This window comes from Ctenopharyngodon idella, chromosome 18 (genome assembly GCF_019924925.1).
Source record: "Ctenopharyngodon idella isolate HZGC_01 chromosome 18, HZGC01, whole genome shotgun sequence".
Lineage (NCBI taxonomy): Eukaryota > Metazoa > Chordata > Actinopteri > Cypriniformes > Xenocyprididae > Ctenopharyngodon > Ctenopharyngodon idella.
Window position 1 is genome coordinate 10,897,477 of NC_067237.1, and position 6,297 is coordinate 10,903,773.

The window sequence follows — 6,297 nt, forward strand, 5'->3', positions numbered from 1 at the left end:
AAAAATTGCAAAGAGTTTGAAGTTATCATCATCTACAGTGCATAATATCATCCAAAGATTCAGAGAATATGGAACAATCTCTGTGCGTAAGGGTCAAGGCCAGAAAACCATACTGGATGCCCGTGATCTTCGGGCCCTTAGACGGCATAATGGAAATCACAACATGGGCTCAGGAATACTTCCAGAAAACATTGTCGGTGAACACAATCCACCATGCCATTCGCCGTTGCCGGCTAAAATTCTATAGGTCAAAAAAGAAGCCATATCTAAACATGATCCAGAAGCGCAGGCGTTTTCTCTGGGCCAAGGCTCATTTGAAATGGACTGTAGCAAAGTGCTGTTTCAAGCGAATGAGGAAAATAAAGTGGGTTTAATCCAAGCAGCTTTAAAAGTTTAGAATTATAGAATAATCTGGCATCTTTCTGAAGGCACTCCGTCTGCACTTGAGATGTTGAATGCTCTGTTGATTATTAAACATGTTAATTACACAAATAAAATGTTTAGCGTACATTTGTTGAACAGTGATTGATTAGCCTATATGTAGTTATTTTTTGTAAACTTTATTATACGAAGTAAACATTTTGCTGAAATATCCACAAGATATAGGAGCGCATGATTTATCCGTCGATCTAACGCGCGTGAAAGTTGTGTTCGTTACTATAGCAAGAATAGAATCCGGGTGCCGTGTTTCAGAATCAATCGTTGTAAAAATAACTTTTATGTCGAGATGACGAGAAAATTAAGTGTTGATCACGAGAAAACAAGATAGAAAAAATAATAATAATCCATGGCCGTTTAGGGCTTCCTTACCTAAAGCATATTGTGTTGAATCAATTGTACCATGACAGACACAAGCAAGAAAATTTAGAAAGCCTATCTTTAACCTCTACGTTAACTGATTCCAGAGACGGGATTTTGATTCTCCACATTCCAATGTTGCAGAGGAGGAAGACAAAAAGACCCCGTGCTCTACCTGTTTTAGGTACAAAAGAAAGATGTGCATCATCCTGTGGTTAGTATTGCTGATAATAGCTTGTTAATCATTTCAGTCACTCTCCATTATCATTGCTTCACTACACATTTAGCTACATAACTATTATTTTCGCAGATGAGAATGAGGTCGCCGAGATCTATGGATCGTGAAAGTAACCCAGGTTGGTAACTTAGAAATTAATCCTCTGAAATATATTTTGTACACGCTATCATGAAGTTACATGCAGACCTTACCTTAATGTAATGTAATGTTCAACTTGATGTAACCTATATTAATTACATGGCGTAACCTTCATAATAGTTCAGTATTTTAACAATTTAACAATATCATAATATTTGCTTTTGTATATGGTTATCAGAACTATGTTAATTTTGTTTTACAGATGCCTCCAGTAGCCGGCGATATTTAATAAATTATCAAAAGATTTTTAATCAAATCATAGGTCTAAGTAAAAAAATAGCTACTTTAAACAAAGCACTTTCACCTTATTGACGAAGTACATGAATTAGTGGTCACAATACTGGAATTTCTAACTTCAATACAATACCTTGACAATGATCAATATTCAGTATCATTTTAAATACCATGGGGATAACCACCAAAAGTCTGTACATAAAATAAGAACAAAAAAAAAAAAAATGACCTAAATTCAGTTGAGGTATTCGAAATATGACAACACTGAATTTTTATATGCGTCTATCTTAAAGGGTTAGTTCACCGAAAAATGAAAATTCTGTCATTAATTTCTCACCCTCATGTTGTTCCACACCCTTCATTCATCTTCAGAACACAAATTATATTTTTGATGAAATCCGAGAGCTTTCTGACCCTCCATAGACAGCAACATTTTTACCACATTCAAGGTCCAGAAAGGTAGTAAAGACATTGTTAAAATAGTCCATGTGACTACAGTGGTTCAACCTTAATGTTATGAAGCGACAAGAATACTTTTTGTGCACAAAAAAATAAAATAAATAACGACTTAATTCAAAAATTTCTTCTCTTCCATGTCAGTCTCTGACACTGTTGACGTAGTAAACACAGTGCAGCACTTCCAGGTTCTATGTCAGAACGTCGGCTCATTATTGGCCGGATTCTGCGTCAGCATCACATGCATGTGTCGTGGTGCTCACACGAACAGCATCAGAGAGTGACGCGGAGAGAGGAAATTGTTGAATAAAGTTGTTATTTTTGTTTTTATTTTTTATTTATTTTGTTTTGCACAGAAAAAGTATTCTCGTCACTTCATAACATTAAGGTTGAACCACTGGTAGTTACATGGGCTATTTTAACGATGTCTTTACTATCTTTCTGGGCCTTGAGAATTGCAATTACGTTGCAGTCTGGGGTCAGAAAGCTCTCAATTTTCATCAAAAATCTGGAACAACATGAGGGTGAGTAAATTTCATTTTTGGGTGAACTTACCCTTTAAGAGCCATATAATATGTTGTTTATTTAGATAAAAAGAACATCAGAGGGGTTTGACCTGTAATGTCTGTACAATATAGTGATGCAGTTAGACAGGTTATTTTTATGTACAAATCATACAAATGCCCCATTCTGAAACATATTGTAAAAAAAATTAAAGATCCACCTTTGATTGTTGAGAGACTTTCTGGTGCATTTCAATTATAGCCAATAAGATTTCCTGTAGCATTTTCATTGGTCAGGCATGAAGGTCTATTCTGATAACTTTTGACAACGTTTAATTTAAGAACACGGGGATTCACGATTGCACACTACACAGTCTGACGGCGCGCACTCAATATCTGAGTGAGAGGAGTGGCAGTTCACTTGCATATTTGAGAGTGCGTTTGTAATTCAAATACGCCATAGAAACTTGCGAGTATGATTAAAATTATGCGCATACCTGCAATCTCGCGCTAACAATCAGGCTCTGTAACTGAAACGTGTGAGTGACAGGAGGAGGCGGGTGTGTGTCAAACTCGCTGTCTGGGAGATGAGAGAATGAGAACGCGCCGCTGGTAAAATATCAGGGTTTTCATTGGTCCATTTATGATCGGATTTCTTTATTGGCTACCGATATGCCGGTCAAAGGTTTGAATAATCAAATTGTTGCCGTGCTCAGTAACGGAATGTGATGTAGCGAAGTAGATTACTTAGCTTAATTTGTACTTAAGTACAAGTAAAATTACAGATTTAAAAATGTACTCAAAATTACAAAAACCCGACAAAGCTACTTAATTACAGTAACGTGAGTAGTTGTAATTCGTTACTTTCACCTCTGGATGCCTCATACCCAGACACTGCACCTGCTGCTAGCTGTTCTCTGGACAGATCAAGTGAAAGTGAAAAAGGTGAGATGATTAATGATCTATGTAACTACTACACAATCCTGATGTGACTGTTATATCAAACATCCCACTTTATATTAGCTTATTTTTTGATGTAAGTAGTAGTTAAGGCCACCTATTATAAAGTGGGACCGCATTAAAATATATATTTTGAGCTGCTATCCCACTCCTACCTCTAAACATAGACCCTACTCATAACCATTTCTTTAAAAAAAATATGTACAATTATAAAGAAAAACATAACAGATAACTACACAAGTGTAGTCACAATAATTTATTTATTACAAAAAAAAAAAAAAAAAGTCAAAAACCAGTACCAAAAGTAGTCCAAATGACAATGTGTTGCAGTCACAGTCTCTCTGGTAGTATATAATAGTTTAGTATGAGGTTCCGAGCAGAATTTAAGTTATTAATCGCTGAAAATCTTCTCATTTCACTGCATAGGAATATATTGAGAAAATGTCTTTGGGGTTCACAGCAAACAAAATATGACATAATGGTTAAATGATTACAGAAATGCTATTCATTTTAAAGGGTTAGTTCACCCAAAAATGAAAGATAGAAATATATTGTTGAATAAAGTCGCTATTTTGTTATTTTTGATGCACAAAAAGTATTCTAGTCACTTTATATTATTAAGGTTGAACCACTGTAGTCACATGAACTGTTTTAAATATGTTTTTAGTAGCTTTCTGGGCATTGAAAAAGGGAGCGTTATTGCTGGTGATGCAGGCCTTACTGAGTCATCGGATTTTATCAAAAATATCTTAATTTGTGTTCCGAAGATGAACGAAGGTCTTACGAGTGTGGAACAATATGTGGGTGAGTAATAAATGAAATAATTTTCATTTTTGGGTGAACTAACCCGTTAAGGTTTGTTTAACATTATGTAATCTTTCAAAACAAGTTTGTAGCAAAAGTCACACAGAAAAGAGCGAAATGTTATCATTTTATATTAAAGGGTTAGTTCACCCAAAAATGAAATTTCTGTCATAAAGTACTCACCCTCATGTCGTTTCTGTAATGGGTGTGCAAGGATGAGGCCAGGGTGAAAGAACACAAAGAAGATTCCAAAGAACACACAAAGAAAACAAGAACATTCAAGCACCCTTGACCGAACACATGAACACCATCAACGACTAACCAAAACATTACTGAAACATAAGAGCTTAAATACTCAAGGAAATCAAAGATAATTAATTACAGGTGAGTCTAATATGACAACAAGGAGAAACAGAAACCAAACACAGGAAGGGAACACAGAAACAATGAGAACAGAGAATACATTTCAACATAAAAGTCCACAAGTTAGCGCGAAAGGCACTTAATTGAAATTTTGTTGGTTGCGCTATCGAACCATTTTGCCACATGAGTTTTCATGAGTTTTCGAGCATGTTTAGGCCCTCAAAAATGCGTTTCATTTCAGAGAAGAAGAATGATGATGATGATGATGATCGTTCCTGGCCTAAAATATGTATATGCATATGAGAGATATGTAAGAAGCCATTGGTACAGGCTGATAAGTTGCTATGTAAGGTTGATCAGGAAGTTCAAACAAAAGCTTAAATAATTTGTTCAACCAATCTGCCAAGTGTTCTTGAAACCTGTTTGAACCTGTTTGAACAATCAATACTTTTGCACTTCTATAAACCATAACACTAACTTTTTGCATATTTCAGTAACTACAGTTCCTCTGTAAACCTTACCTACTTCGGGCAGGTTTCAGATTTAGTGTACTTCAGAAAATGTGTTTTAACAGCTTTAGATGAAGCATAGCATATCATACTGTAGGACATTGGTATGATTTGTGTTTAAACTTTACATTTAATGTCCAAAACATGTCAATTTAGAAATTCATTTTTACTGTCAAATATTTGTCACCTCTCCACATCACAGACCCAGTTCCTATCTGCAGATTGTACTTCTGTGTACTTCTGTGCACAAAATTATGTCCTACCCGCTTCTATCATCTGAAAAAATATGCAAAATGAGAGCCACATCTGTTGGATTATGAATATCTGTATGGTTTTCATGCTGCTTTATGCTGCAAGCTCATCAATGTGACTCAGTAATGTAGCACCTCTCATCTGTTCTCTAATGTTGGTCTGTCTCTTTTCCCCTCTCTCTCTCTCTCTCTCTCTCTCTCTCTCTCTCTCTCTCTCTCCCCCCCACTCCCTCTTTCTCTCAGACATGACAGCACAAAGAGGATAAGGCCAGAGTAATTATGGTTCAGAAAGGCTGGCAGGTGTGATAAATGACTAATAAGGAGAGAAAAGAGCAGGGTCCTCAAAAGAAGACTATTAGTCTTATCAGTCCTACACTACTTGGCCCAGGACAGTGGGCTTGTAACACTTCAACCCCCAAATCATTCTGCCTACCCAAGAGAGAACAATTTGATTAAACTCTAAAATCTTAACCATTCTTTATTCCAGCAAGCAGGTTTAGCAGCTTAACTGGGTAAATTAACAGTAAGCTGTAAACCTCATCTTTTGCTTTCAAAATCTGTAACAGTATGCTAGTAATCACAGCATCACCTAACCAGTGGCCTGTTACACAAAACTAGTTGAACAAAATTTGAGTTTCAGAGTAATTAATAGTTGACAAAACCAAACAAATCCAACCTGGTTTAGATCAGGTTCAACAGGTTCTCAATGACGCTATAAACATTTTCTATCAACTAAGGGTTTGAGCCATTGTTTATGATTAAAGGGATAGTTTACCCAAAAATGAAAATTACTCCATGATTTACTCACCCTCAAGCCATCCTAGGTGTATATGACTATCTTCTTTCAGATGAACACAATCTGAGATATATTTAAAAATATCCTCCAAGGTTTATAATGGTTGTGAATGGGGGGCCATGTTTTAAAACAAACAAACAAAAAAAGTGCATCCATCCATAATCAAAGTAATCCATACAGCTCCAGAGGGTTAATAAAGGCCTTTTGAAGTGAAAGGATGCGTTTTTGTAAGAAAAATATCATATTT

The 6,297-nt window shown here is 35.8% G+C and overlaps 1 long non-coding RNA gene across 1 annotated transcript in view; it reads left to right on the forward strand.

Moving 5' to 3' along the window:
* The window catches only part of LOC127500127 (uncharacterized), a 47,399-nt gene extending 41,447 nt beyond the window's left edge, over window positions 1-5,952 (forward strand). Inside the window, exons 3-5 of the long non-coding RNA XR_007926268.1 lie at window positions 906-1,012; window positions 1,109-1,154; window positions 1,377-5,952. This is a non-coding gene — a long non-coding RNA (uncharacterized LOC127500127). The remainder of the gene's footprint in view (window positions 1-905; window positions 1,013-1,108; window positions 1,155-1,376) is intronic.
* Window positions 5,953-6,297: the final 345 nt, after the last annotated feature.